The 15,339-nt window shown below is 40.9% G+C and overlaps 1 long non-coding RNA gene across 1 annotated transcript in view; it reads right to left on the minus strand.

Moving 5' to 3' along the window:
• LOC310882536 overlaps window positions 1-15,339 on the minus strand; it is a 77,834-nt gene that overhangs the window by 44,094 nt on the left and 18,401 nt on the right. The window contains exon 1 of the long non-coding RNA XR_014573008.1: window positions 1-15,339. This exon is cut by the window's right edge and continues 18,401 nt beyond it. This is a non-coding gene — a long non-coding RNA (uncharacterized lncRNA).

Below are 15,339 nucleotides of genomic sequence, written 5' to 3' on the forward strand. Positions count from 1 at the left end.
CAGTTTAGCAAATGGCTGCAGTCCTAGCCAGTCCCAGCTGGAACTAATCTGAGCTTTGCCTGAGGTTCAGGAGGATCCTTTTACTATCTTGAAATTACTCCTGCCTGTCTGTAGATTGTGGCTCCAACACAGCAAACATACCTCCTGAGTCTTGCTTCTATAGTATCAAGCCCAATTTGTAAGTGTTAGCATTTAATAGTAATGTTCCTGCTTTTAAGCACAGGATACTGTGAGACCTTTTGCATGAAACAAAGGAAAGAGGTATCAGGAGTTAGTATGTAAGATGTTCAGATTTCACAACTATTGTAGAGAACAGCAGATAGTAAGAACAAAAAACAAACAAACAAAAAAAACAAACAAGAATTAAGTAATTTACTCATAGGATAAGAAGTACTGTAATGAATAAAGTTCAGAAAAAATCAGGCTGAAGTTGCTGTGCACTGCAGTTTGAAACTTGCAGTGAATAAAGGCAAGAAGTGTTCTGGAGACCAATGCAAAAGTTTTATTCAAGTTTCTGTTAAAATAGTTGGTGATATTTGGCAAATAAACCCACAGAGCTCTGAATATTAGAGAGACAGAAGTTATTTATGGCTGGCAAAAAGTGCAAAATACCAGACCATATTACTTTGCAACAGAGGCAGGCAATGCCAGATGTTTCATGGCAGTATATATTTTCAGCCCTTAATTAAAAGAAAGAAAAACAAGAACAAGAAGTCCCAAGTCAAAATTATTACAAAGCTTTGGAGGAAAAAACTAAATCAAGTCTCTTACGATTCTCTAGGGACTTAAATTAAGTGCCCAATAAAATGGGCGGTTAACCATATAAGCATAGATCTCTTCACCGCTTTAATTAAATGTGACTCATCTAAGTCACAATTTTCTTGGAAACTTCAGGTACATTCTTCTCAAGGGGGAAAAGCCCCAGAACATGGAATAGGATGAAAATTAGTTAACTAAAAAGTTGCACTCTGGGGGTAAAGTGTGCAGATAGATTCAATATATTAAAAGGAACAAAAACAGAATTTGCAAAATGATGTGTCATGCTTTGTGACACTTGATACACATTTTCTTCCCCCTTCCAACAGGAAAGTAATAGGAAGAAGCTGCAGAGCACAGTATTTCAAGGGAACGGCAAATTTATAATTATACAAATGAACATTGAAGAACGATCTTCAGAAAAGAATAATATATGCCTATTTCTCCATATCCAGTGGAAAAAGACTTTTTCCCTTTAAGATGTGCACAACCTCCTGGAACAGAGGGCAGAAAAAGAGCAGAGCTCTCAGGATCAGGAGATGCTCTGTACTGAGCCCACTCCTGCTTAAAAGGTGAGCAGAGACTGTCCCAGATCGTGTCATATGCCAAAAAGAGTGGTGCGGTCTGAGTCTGGAGAGCTGATCAAGCTGAAACACCCTATAGTTCATAGGAAACTGGGACATTTTGGAAAGTTTTAACTCTGGTTCTGAACAAAACCTGAAGTTTTAGAAATTTTCCACCAAAACATACTAAAGGACACATTTCGGGAAGAGCAAAACTCTGTTCCAAGAAGAAACACAGGCAGCAATACCTGCTGCAGACCAGCTGCACCGCCACAGCTCTGGAAAACTTCCTGGGCTACTCCCAAAGCGGTGAGCCCAGCTGGGGACCCTGGGTCCCATGGGGGCTCTGCGCACCCAGGGGCAGCCCCACAGCAGGACGGCAGCTGCCAGGGGCCCGGCTGCACCGCAGAAAGCTGCAACAACCTTTGTGTTAGAAAAGTCCAAAAGAGGCAACGGCCAAGCGTGAGCGCCTCCCAAGCTAGCTCGTGTGTGCGCACATCTGCTCCAGTTGGAATTAAGGCTGGAGACTGGTGAACCCGTGTGGGTGAAGTAAGAAGAGATTTAACTTGTCCCTTTAACTGAGTCCAACCCCAAATCCTGCCAAGGATTCAAAACACTTCCAGTTAAGTGTTTTTCCATGTGACACGGGACATGCGGTTCCAGGGCTGGCACAGAAACAAATGCAAGAAATGCTCTCAGCGGCCTGTCAGAGAAGCACAGCAAAGAGGGCTGGAAACTCTGAAGATGCTTTGCTTCATTTGCTGCTAGAGGAACCTGGAGAAGTTTCCAGATTTTTGTGACTTTTTCAAATGGCAATTTTGGAATCCTAATCAAAAAAAAGTCCCTCTAGATCCTCCTGCTTTGCTTTTCTATTTTGCAACAGAACAAGAGAAGTAAATTTGCCAGAAGCGTCTTTCACTCAAAATTGAAAAATGAACAAAACTGCATAGTTAAAGCACCACAGAGGTGAAGATACTTCACATCGGGTGAAAACAAGAAGTAATATCTAGTAAAAGAGCCTTTTATGAAGAGATTGTATGTCACTCTCCGCCTGTAAGATTTCTGATCATAGCTTTATTGCATTCTTTGATCCCCTAGCATAAGAAGAGGATATGTGAAAGATTATTACAGAGAAGCTGAACTAGATGAGATGACCGAACCATAATGCTACTCCTGCTCTTTCCATACCGTTGTATCCACTGATGACTTACTCTGCACAAGAATGAGATCATCTCATACTCCTGGATAAACATGCCATTATGGGTTGTTCTCAAGCCTGCAAATAAAGTGGGTTTTTAAGCCTGGGTGATAGGTCCAACTCTTCTCTTTTATCACTCCCTGTACAGATGTGAGGTATTCTTTCATGTGAGACAGCAGTAACTGCCCCAAACCTCCCCCGCTTCTGCAGCCAGGCCAGGCTTTGCCACATCCTCATTCCACTACTTTAACTTGAACTGTTGGCATGGCACCTAGCCTGCATAAATGAATTCCTGCTTCATTAAATGTTAATTCCTGTTTTTCCAGGAGTGTTGTGAATGATGCGTTATTGATGTTTACAAAGTGCTTAGGAACATTGGACTGGAGATGAAAGATGTGATATGTTACGATCTCTCCAGGCATATCTATAGCAGAAAGAAATTGGGCTGAACGGTGGATTTATTAACCTTGGAACTTTATTTGACTTTAATCATTGTTGTGACAAATGTGGGTTTTAAGTGGGAATTTAGAAGTGAATTTAAGTTTTAAATTACAGCTCAACTGTATTTTGTATGAACTATGCCTGCCACCTACCTCGGGTTGCCAACCGGAGAGAAGAACACTCCTTAGATGCTCTGCACTAGGACAGAAATGCAAACACTTCAAAGAAGTGAATGCAGTAAATATACAAATCTAAACATCTGAACACTGCTAGCTTGTCTTAGATTATTTGTTTTCAATCATCTACCTAAGTTCATTACATCTTTTTTCCCTGCCAGAACCTTTGCTTTGAACATACGGCGGACAGCAATATAAATAGCATCATGCAGCTCATGCTTGGTGGTCACTTTACCTCTGACTGAACCAGCGAGATTGTTCTTGCTGCAGGGTAGATCTGCACAGAACAGTCACTGAGCTCTTCGGATTTTGGGAGAAGTTCCATATCACTCCAGTGACATTAAACTACATTTGAACTTTAGAAAACCTAATTTTCTCTTTTAGATCAATATAGTCAATAAAGGTGTTAGGGGAAAAAACAATTACATTTGCTGTACTTCTGCATTTTATAATAACCCACAAGCAGACTTTGTTTACCAGCTAACAGAAACTCCATTCTCATGAATCAAAAGGAAATATTGGTGACCTACTAATCACAGACAGGGAAAATACTGACAATGGACAGAACCTTTATAGGAATTACAACCTGCAGTGATTTCCTCCAGTGACTTGAATCACTGCCTTCACCCTTAAGCTTCAAGAGGATTCAGATTTTTTTTTCTTGTCTTCTATATTTGACAAGAATTTTCTGGGTTATTAAAACAAAGGGTGCTGTCTACACTAGTGATCTGTGGATCAACTGGAAATTCTATTTAATGTATTATATTTTTCTACAAAACTAGCAATACTGTATTTATTAGAAGATAACTGTAAGCTCAGGGAAGAAACTATCTTAAATGTTTGTGCAGTATGTAGTAAAACAGCTTTGTTCCAAATATAAGAAGTGTTTAAGTAGGAGAAGGAAGGGGTGGTTTCTTAAATCAGAAATAATAACCTTGCCAGGAGATGCTCATGAAAGTGGAATCTTAATATTTACTTCGGCTTTCAGCAGCACTGGATTTGCACTGCAATTTATCACCTCTTCAAATATTGTACAATGTACCTAGATATAAAACATTAGCCACAAGAAGTTTACCAGAAAAATATTATATCAGAACAGTGCCTATTTTAAGCATACACCTGGCCTTGATTTATCTTCACATTCAGTCAAGGACAAGCTATACATTTCCATATTAAAACGAGTAAGATTTTTCTTTGTTGCTTCCCCTCATACAAAAGAGGTTCAAAAGAAGGAAAGAGTTACCACAGATCTCTGCTCGTACCCTAAACAAGCTCAGAAGCAAAAAGGTGTTGTCAGCACCTCCAAACCACTGTGTTAATATTGCAGATTCCTGCGTTAATGACATCTCCACATCCCTCTGATACTAATCCAGCCACTGGAGCACTGCTAGCTATAGAGGTCTCCAGCTGGTTTGCTGCAGTGTTCGGATCAGCCCGAACCACTGGCACTCTTCCCAAAGGAGAAAGGGTCCAGGCAAGGCAGATGATTCACATCAAATTCAGATAGCTGTCTGAGAAACCCTCTGTGAACTAAGATCAAAGGGAGATAGTTGGTGCATGTGTGCGCTAAACCACTACTTAGATGTAGTCTGCTGGCACCTTTTATCTAATATATTAACAGCAACTTGTTGAATGGCTTTAGTTTTCAGTTGTTCATAGTATCCAAGACTGTGTTCACTTATGTTCTATATTATTTACAATAGTTCTTATAGTTCTATATTTCTTACACACACCAATTTATTCTAGTAGGAAACTACACAGACCTTCCACTTGGTTTGACTTGGTACCATTAGCACCAAGTTTCGTCGGGGCTTGAGGGACCCCAGATATGAAATTCAACTCTGGAAAACAGTCTCACAACTCATAGTATACCATAAGCCTTTAGCAGTAAGCCTTTTCCCTGCTCACTTTGCATGTAGAATTATTTCTTTTTCTTTTTAATTTTTAGCTCCAAAAACTTGAATCTACCTGTAGATTCCTTAATAAAACCAGCCATTATTCACCCAACAAAAGTCACCCATTTCTATGTAACATCAGGTCCAGAAACATGTTTGGAGAAAACACAGCTAAGTGAAAGGGAACGCCAGAGGGCAAAATGTGTCAAACACAAGAGTCAGATCTGAAAGTCTTTCAAATGGAAACACAAGCCTGACATGCTCCCTTGGAAAAGCTAAAGCAGGTGTTGCAACAAGAAATACTCCATTCTGTCTGCTGAGGTACAGTTCTCATCAATAATGGATACTCCTTAGCATTCAATTGGATTTCTTCACCATTTACAATTTGATGCAGCTTGTTCATTTTCAGGAGATATTTTTCCCATGAGGAGCCCCAACACTTTGCTGTCACAGTTCCTAGAACTTCTTTGCTGGCACTTGGCCCAGACAAGTTGTCACTGAACGCATGCCTTTATTATTCCCGAGCAAGACAGAAAATTGACAATTCTGATAAACAAAAAGTTGGATGCTCCAAGGAAAACGGAGTGCTCCTCACATGCTAAATACTTCAAATGATACTCTGAATATTTACAGGCCTCCAAATTGAACTTGCCTCAATGAACTTCAGGGAAAAGGTTCTCACTGATCTTTTGCAGAAAGGCTGGCACTGTGGTCTTTAAGATCAGTATTTCAGTGCTGTACGAAGTCCCAGGTATTCATCTGGAAGCAGTCACTGATGATACCTTTATGAGTTAGCTTGGGTCGCTAGAAGCCTAGCTAGACTTATACACATTCACCTGATTTGACTTTGATCTTGCGTCAAAATTGTTGTTCAGGTTAAGCAGCCTATTTCTCCAGTCCTTACCCAGTCAGAGTTAGTCTCGCTGCTCACATCTTGCTCAACTGCACGAGTCCCTCTGAGGTGCAACGCACGAGACTGACAGATCATATTCCTGGTTTCAAGATAGCCCAACTTCTCCTGAAAGACTTGTCTATATAAGAAAAGCCTGCCATCCTAAAGAACATATGGTTTTCCTTCACACAGTTGGAGACCCTATTGCTTCCATGTATAAGAGCACTCCAAACAACATATGGAGTAGATGCATTTTCTAGCTGGGCATAATAGTGGCTTTGGATGCACAAATGAGAGAACTCCACAGAGCCTGATCTGCCAACCTCAGGACATTCTGCCATCACTGCCATGCTCTGAATTTGCAGATGTCTCAGATCCTGGCTTTGCAAAGGGTTTTAAGTGACATTGTGACTAAAGTGAACAAAGCCAAAACAAGCAGGGGCAAAACAGTAGCCCCTTAGTCAGGAAACAAAGGTGCTAAGTAGTAAGTCTAGTAATTAATTCTTTCCCCTGCTAAAAATGCATTAGTTTGTTTTTCCAGTCTCTAAAACAAATGCCTTTAGTTGCTCCTCCTCCAATTATAATTCACCTGGAAAATGGAAATAGCAGTAGTGTTTTGAGCACTATTTGCTCAAAGCCACCTCTTGAGTATTTCACAGAATAACAAAACAGTTGCTGTTGAAAGGGGATTGTCCAGTCCAACACCTCAGCTAGGGAGGAGCTGCTCAGAACCTCATCCAGTTGGGTTAAAACCTTCCAGGATGGAGACTCTCATGGGCAGCCTGCTCCAGCGCATGACTAGCTGCACAATAAAAGCCTTTCATGTTTAAATGGTTCCTGTATTTCAGCTTGTGCCCTGTGTCTCGTCCTTTCACTTGATACCACTGAGAAGCGTTTGACTCCATCTCCTTTACTCCCTCAACCCCGCTCCCATCAGAGATTGGTACACATTAAGGTCTCCCTGATCCTTCTTTTGAGGATGAAGAGTTCCTCTTCTCAACCTCCTCATGAACAACAGGTGCTCCAAGCCCTTTTGTAACTTTCATGGCCTTTGGCTGGAGTCTCTTAAGTACGTCCTTGTCTCTCTTGTACTCGGAAGCCTAGAGCCAAACCCAACACTCACACTGGTGCTGAGTGGAGGGACAAGATCACCTCACCCAACCTGCTGTCACTCCTCCTGATGCAGCACAACCATCTGGTGTATCAGCCATTCCTTCCGATTTTGCATTGGCTGTAAACTTGCTGATGATGCATCGTCTCATCATCCAGGTCATTTATGAAGACATCAAACTGTATTGGCCCCAATAGCAACCCCTGGGTGTGCCTCTGGTAAGTTGCCTCCAGTTGGTCTTTGTGCCACCAATGACCACAACCCTTTGTGCCCAAAAACCTCATTCAGTTTTCAATCCATAATGTTCATTTATGCAACCAACTCTTCATCAGCTTGTCTATGAGGCAATAATGGCTGAAAAGAAGTTTTGCTTAAGTCAAGATAAATGACACTGCTACTCTCCTCTCATCTACTGAGCTTGTCATTTCGTCATAAACGGCTGTCAGCTTTACAAGATTATTCCTTCAGAACGAAGATAAATGTTATTTTCCCATTTATACAGGACACACATTAAGTTGGTTTTTACTTTGTTTTTCTCCATTGAAGGTGCGCAATTTGTTTTGTTACACTGAACCTGAGTTGCTTCTTTAAGACACATATGACTTCACTTCGGTGGACACTAAACTCAACAATGAAAACCCCCATGAAAACTGGAGTCCCTCCCTCGCTCGTTTCCTACCTGGAGGAATTCTCATGCTCTTCAGGCATGCAATAGCCATACCTGAGTGTTTTGGTCCCTCAACATATTAGCTCTCAGTACAAGGTGGTGGTGTGATGGTGCTTTTCACTATGTGCTACAGCAGCCAGTCATTACAACAGACGAGTGATAGATCTCCCTGCCTGCACATCAAACTTTCAGTGTTGCCCTTCCAGTACAATATAATTTGTTAAACTTTGTGATCTCCACCCATAATCATTTTCTCTAATGTAAAGCCTGCATAGTTACCACATTCTTTAAAATCTATCTTAATAAGGATTATTAGATAATCATATTATTTTCGGCTAGTCTGTGCTGTCTTGCTGTCCTCAGTGGACTAAAGACAATCTGTTCTAAAACAGTCATCTCAGGAAAGCATGATTAATGTATAATTAACAGTTTGTGTCCTATAAACTGCTGTCAGAGTGTCTGCTGCACTGTGAACTCAGCTTGCACAATAGGCCCCATCCTTCAAATTACCATAGATTAATAAGGTTTATTGCGTTCTACATTTGTCCTCGGCATCCAGCTGTTCTCTCTATTTATTTTGTAAAAACTTCACAGCATGCAATCAGCTGTACAAGTTGAATGATATTGTTTCTACCACATAATCAAAAAGCACATAAAAATAAATAAGGCACCTTCCAGAACATGCATATGGACTCCACAGCTTCTATCCCAGAAGCTCTAGAACATCCATAGTTCAACAATATATTCAACAATATATCCCCATCAACCAAACAGCAGTTAAACACAACCACCACAGTCTGTACTACAGCCACAGACTATAATTTGAATTCATGTATTAGTTTCCCATTAAAGAATGCATTCTCTAGGGAAAGCCCACTAATACCCTTGTGTCTTGGGTGAGAGCAGGACCTAGTCTTTAAGTTGCTTTTTAAGGAAAGAATTTAACTTGTAATCTGACTTTCTTCACAAATTATATTCAGGCACACACACAAGAATAGGGTGACCAAGTGGTGAGCTGTGTTGCCAACCACAAACAAACTGAAGAGGAATGGAAATGGATTCAACTATTTCAACAGATGGGTGAGTTCTGCTCAACCTAATGGCAGGGGCCATATTAGAGGTGCTCGGTTTCTCCTGTGCCTATGGAAAACATTCATGCCCAATGCTAGTAGTCCGCAGATTAGGGATTAAGCTGGCCAAAGACCATTAAGAACTGTCACTCATATGACAGTACTCACTTTTGAAAAACAGCTTTTAAGTAAAGCTGGAACCGAGAGCCAAAGCGCTTGTATGACTTTCTCAGCCAAGCTACAAGGTACATACGTGACCTTCCCAAAGATGATGCTCTCCTAATATACCTGAGGATACAAATCTGACAGTGTGTCACTTGCATTAGGTTTGTAGAATATACTTAAAGAATATAGGTCAGGAATATGACCATTACCCAGCCGTTAAAGACTAGATCCAGAAAGCTTAACTCTCCAAATCATCTCTGAGGAATCCTTAATTTGTATTTTTTCTCTTTTAACCTAAAAAGATAGAAGACTCAAGTAACGGAATCTTGTAACCAGTCATTTGCAATGCCACTGATGAAACTCAGAGCAGATATTAGACCATAACAGCCCACGTACAAATACAGAAACATTGCCAATTCAGTAGAAGCTCCTTACGTAAGAGAAAAAAACTGGAAGTTAAGAGTTCTTTTTAATGCCTTTACATTCACCTTGAAAAGTAATAACAAGAGTACTAAGTTATATTCCACCTTATGGTCATTACTTTTATTGTGAATCATATTTACAGCCGGGAGCCATGGACTGGAACATCCAAAGAATCGATGCACGGCAGCAGCATTGCAGGGGGTTTTAGCACAGAACTGCACCCCTGAGATCCTATGCAGAAGATGCTGTAGAAACCATTCCCTGTAAGGAAGGAGGAACCTGCAATGTATTTTATGCTTCCATGTTTATTGTGTATCTTAAAGATTTCATGTCTCAGTGCTGTCAAGGTTAAGCCTGTACAAATGGCAGGAAGGACCTGAGGACCCTAAAGTAATGGGAGATTTTGAAACCAGTGACAGAACCTTAAGAAAATGGATTAGAGTGAAAGCACAAATGCTGCTGTGAAGAGCTTCTGCCCTGAAATGGAGCATTATTCTCCGCTTGCAAATATACTTGCTGCTGAAGAAAACAAGCTTTTATTCACATTATTTGTTTTGAGGTTTACAAATGTTTTAGCTGGAGTTCCCTGTAGTAAAAGTTTGATCTCTTTGGTGCTATTATGTTTCCAGAATCAAGTCTAATAATATTGTGCAACTCACAGATAGGAAATTTACTTTTAACATAATTCTGAATAATTCTCATTCTTACTATTGAAGTAAGAATCAGTAACCCATTGTACTGAATACTTGGGGGAAAAACTCTTACAGTTGTGTAAATCCTAAGAGGAGGACAATATCTTTACACCGTAAATCTAACCACCGATGTTAACTCTGTATCCAGCACCTAACATGCAATCACATCAGCTTTTTGCAGGTGGATGAAAATGAGAAATGCAAGTTCTCGGCAGGCTCACAGATGCAGCCTTCATGTTATCTAACCTGCAGGCAGCACCGGTTACTGGAGGAGTTAATGTGCAGTTCCAGTAACTGCCAAGCGAGCCTATATAATCAAGGAGACCATTTAACATGTTAAAAGTCAGGAACATTCCACGCCAAAGTGCTGCCTCTCATTTATCCCCAAAGAAATCCTCCTAATAGCTTCTAATAGCAATGTTTAAAAGACTTCTCATTTGAGCACATTGTAACACGCCTTTGTTCTTTCCCTCCCTTTGCAAAGCCCACTACTGAGAGACCAAAGCTATAATTTCCTCAGCTTCTAAGTGCTCCGTAGGTTTCGCTGACCTTTAGAAAACACATTCTTCTCCTTCCCCATCTCCTTTAAAGCAGATGCTTTTTCACAGCACGCCCTGTAGTCCAGGCCCTCCCGGCAGCAGGGCTGGTGACAGGCTGGGGTCCTGCAGCACCCTTGGGTCAGCAGCACCACGCAGCCCGCCAGCACGCCACCTCGCTCAGCGTGGTGGTGGCAAACACACGAAAAACATCGCTAGACATGCAGAGCAAAGAGCACACGGACTCCGACATGTAATTGTTGCTGATTGCCCCTTTTTCTTGGCCGGAGCTGTACTGTTCACCAGCACCCGGAGCACAGACTCCTCCTTTCTAATGCCCATCATTAGCCCTGTGGGTAGCCTGGGGCAAATTGCAGGGCCCAGCTATTACAAGTGCACCCTTCACGTCAGCCCAGTTGGGCACTCACTTGAGGCCGCCTGCAGTTTCTTAGAATTTGAAGTCATTTACAAGGCAGCCAAGCTCTCAGACCAAAGTGTTTGCTGTGCACCATGCACATACAGATCTGCACGACGGGGAAACTTAAAAGGGCTTCTCTTACAGGCTCACAACACGCTCCAGCTCAGCACAGACGTGAACAGGATGGCATCGTGGGCTCTGCCCAACGTGCTTCTAGCAAGACAGCACACTCACCATGAAGGAGCACTGATCACTTGGGACAAAAATCACAAGTCACAGCCCAAGTTTTCACTATGACAGAGTTGATGAGATGACCAATGCAGTGCTGGTACCAGGGGAAGACTACTTGGAAGCCAGAACCCCCTTGTCCCTGCAGATGTGACCTTTGGGGAAGAAGGGCACACCAGTAGCGTCCTCTCCTCGACTCTGCCCACTTTATCACGCTGCCAATGCACAACTAGAACAGGTGGCAGCCAACTATGAATACTCAGTGGTTTCATTCCCATCTATTTACTCACCAATGTTGATTTACAAATGTTTTAAAAGCAGCACAGTGGACAACCTGTCCCTTTCTGCAAACTCTACCAGAAGTATTGTTTTTAATCATTTCCTCCAGGTGAAAGCAAACTTTTATTACCTGCCATTCAAAGCCAACTAGACTAAGATGAGCAGCACATCTTCAGTGCGATATGTGGGAGATGTGATAAAGTCATAGATGGGATTCTTTTCATATTGTATTTTATTTCTTAAATAAGACACCTGCTGAGCCACTGACTAGGAGTGCAGAGAGATCAGGACAGAGGGAGGTGCTGTTCCCTCAGCCATGGAGTTGGATGCTGTGCTTTGGGCACCTGGAGGTAACACAAAGGCTGTATCGTAGCAGCACGGATGCAGTGAGCTTTCAGAAGTAAAACACTTCCAGCGATAACAAGATGATCTCTTCTGCATTATTGTGACATCTTAATGCACACATGAGACTGAGTTGCAGACTGATACTGTCCAGATCATTTAAGATTCAGAAGAGAAACTTTATGAGCTTAATGGAAAAATAAAGACAGCGGGATGTTTTTTTTTTCTACCTCTAATTCTGATGGAGAAGACAGAGAAAATGCCAACTTTTACCAGCAGTAGCCCAATTCTTCACTATTACATAGTTATTCCAAATACTGTTAATGCATCTTCCTTTCATGCTGAACTTAACTACAAACAACAGTTTCATTTTTGAAGCTTCGCACACCCTTTAGAGACTGGCTTTGCCTGGAGGAAAGGATCAAGGAACTAGAACTACACAATCTTCTCCAGAGACCCAATAAGACTAAACCAGACCAAATAAGCTCCAATATCAGTCTTTAATGGACACTCATGCCACTATAAAAAATACTTCAAACCCCAGACGAATGAGAACCCATACAAACTTCATTTATACTATAACTCACCCAGTTCATTAGAAGTTAAGCTAACAAATTTGGTACAAGAAAGTGCTCTCAAGAATGGCTTCTTGGTTTTAAAAAGTTTGAGGATGAAAGTTTTAACTGTCAAACCCATTTTTAAATACAACCAAGCTCTTGCCTAGACAGATCAAAATGGATATGATTTCATCTCATGTTAGACACAAGCTTCTGCTTTCCTTCTGACAAACTCTGCTCTGTTTAATACAGGTGTTCTGTATGGCAGATGCTTTCCAAACAATGAAGACATTTATGAAAAAATTACAACAAAACAAGATGTAGTACATAGCCATCCCATCCTACCAACGGGACAGAAAGCTCAGCTCCTATCATCACCAGTGAAATAATTCCAAAGGCCCCCCATGCAAGAGCTCTTATTAAAGCACCACAGTTTAGTTCAGCAGTAATGGTCCTTACAGAACTAACTTCCCTATAAAGACATTGCAAAGAGCATTAATGACTGTAATGTTTCATTAATTAGTAGTAAATACAGGTAAATCAGCCAGACAAACAGCTCTGCAGAACTTCTGGTGCTCAGAGCATGCTAATATGCTACTAATTAAGACCTTCAGCATTCATTTTAATGACTACATTTGCTTGTTTAAGACTTGATTCATATTTTTACCTACTCTCGTTTTTCTTATTCAGAACAAAAACCAGGCAAAGACTATACAAAAAGAAAAATAGAGACATTCCATTCATGTTTGTGGTGATAAACTCAGTGTTTTAGCTTCCAGCTCAATCTGGTTTCCAAATTAGGATGTGAATGGGAGACAAAGACAAGGAAAAGCATGCACACAGAGTCCCATCTGTGTAGGAGTTATTTCTAGGAAGTTCTGTTTGCTTGCAGGCATTGGCCCAAGTTCACCTCTCAGATGAGAGGTCCTCGTTCAGACCTCATTTGTGCACAATGGTCATTTTCTATGAGAAAATTAAGCTCTCCTCTACAAGCACTGGAGTTTGCAAGTGTCCTTCCAGCCACAGGATCCAGCCATCAGGTCTTTTGTAGCCATTTCTGCTGCTCCTTCTGAATCTCCCAGCTGGGGACATGCACCATACATGACGATCAGAAGAGAAGAGGAAAACTGATGACAATAGCACTGCAAGAGTCACATCAGGACCTCCTCTAGAGCTTCTCTAACTGGTGAACAGCATCTGGCTTGTGTCAATTCAGAGATTAAACTAACCAAGAAGCCAGAAAGAGTAGTAGTTAAAATACCTATTCTTACCTCCTTGTATACAGAGTTTCTCAATATTCAGCTACAAAAAAAAAAAAAAAAAGGCAGGTGCTTATATCCTAACCAGCTTTTCCTGCGTAGTTATTACACAGCCACATTACAGGCTTCCTATAAAGCTGAATGACAGTTTCTGCTCATCAGGAACACTAGCACTCTGGCAGCATGTGACCCTAAAAAAGACAGCCTATCTTAATACAGGTTAAGTACATGACAGCTCCTTTTCAGTTTAAATTGTCATTTGAGCAACTATCAGCGTAGACAGCTGTTTGGCCAAATTGGCTTCTCTCAATCCATTTGAGATCATCTAATCTCAGCACTGTAAATAATTATATAGTAAACATGCATAACCCAGAGGATGCTTTAATAGAAGAAATTCATCTGTGTTGAGCAGCGTAGAAAGACAATAATCATTCTGAAGTGTATGCACAGCCTAAGAGTCAAGTAAAGATTAAACACGACTGCATGGATGCTAGACCCAAAAGGACAATAATTTTGCATGACCTGGTGCCTCTGAAACCATAGGCCTCAGTTCACCAGCAGCCTGCAGAGCTTTGTCTGCAGGAGTTTAAGAATTACATATTTTGAGAACAAATTCTCAGAGGACTGGAGTGCTTCAGTGTTCAAGACTTCTGTTTCATGAAGTGTAAAGTTACAGAATAAATCAGTGAATCACTAGTTTAGATGTTTATGTCCAAAAGCAAAATGCAAACCATTTCTACTATATCACTGCATTTCTTAAAAAGAAGAAAAAACACACTCAGAAGATCCTCCCATCTGCTTTCTTCTCTGCTGTGTCCCTGCTTGGATTGCTTCAAAACTAACAGCTTCTGAACAAGTTCAGAACAGCAACTACCCCGAAGAGCTGTTGAACTAAGTTTCAGAAATTGTCAGATACAACCTCATGAGAATTTACCTAGAGGCAGAAGTGAGAGAGATCGGAAATAAAACCATTTCCATCCTTTCTCACTAGAAATATTTCACAATATTAGAAAAATACCTAGATGTGAATATATTAAAACTAAAAGAAATGCATTTAAACAATACAAAAACTCTGGCTTCACACAGATACATAGTTTCAGTCCTTAATTCATCTCAGTCCTCCTTTAATGCCTTTTCTATAATATTGTTTCCCTTAAGGCTAAACACTGTCAGGAACAAGACAATCTAAGTAAGTGTAATGGGGTTGCCTCTGAGAACTTATGCTGATATACAGTGCAATCAGTCCCTTCTATGGACCAAATTAAAACTCACATTCATCAATTTACTGTAATCAAGCAATGACCTCATACTGTTACCGAAAGTACCAGCAGCTTAGTCACCTAGTCACTTCGCAGTAGGAAAAAATAAATAAAACTCAATTGAACTTCCAAAGATAGAGCTCATAAGACACCACGTCCATGTGAGCTAACCAGGTGTTTGCCACACAGCAGTTCACTTAGAAATATGGGGTTCCTGCCATTAAACTCTTAATAACAACATATTAGACTTTGTTTCCTCTAACAACATGGCAAAAGGAGAGAGTTAATTGCTGTATGTATATGCATAAGTTCTTTGCATAGTTGCTGGATCTTGTACCAGCCAAGAAGCGCAATCACACACATGTATGAGATGTACAGTAACAGTACCCTTTCAAAAAAGGTTCTTCCAATG

This window comes from Anser anser (assembly GCF_964211835.1).
Source record: "Anser anser genome assembly, chromosome: 16".
Classification (NCBI taxonomy): domain Eukaryota; kingdom Metazoa; phylum Chordata; class Aves; order Anseriformes; family Anatidae; genus Anser; species Anser anser.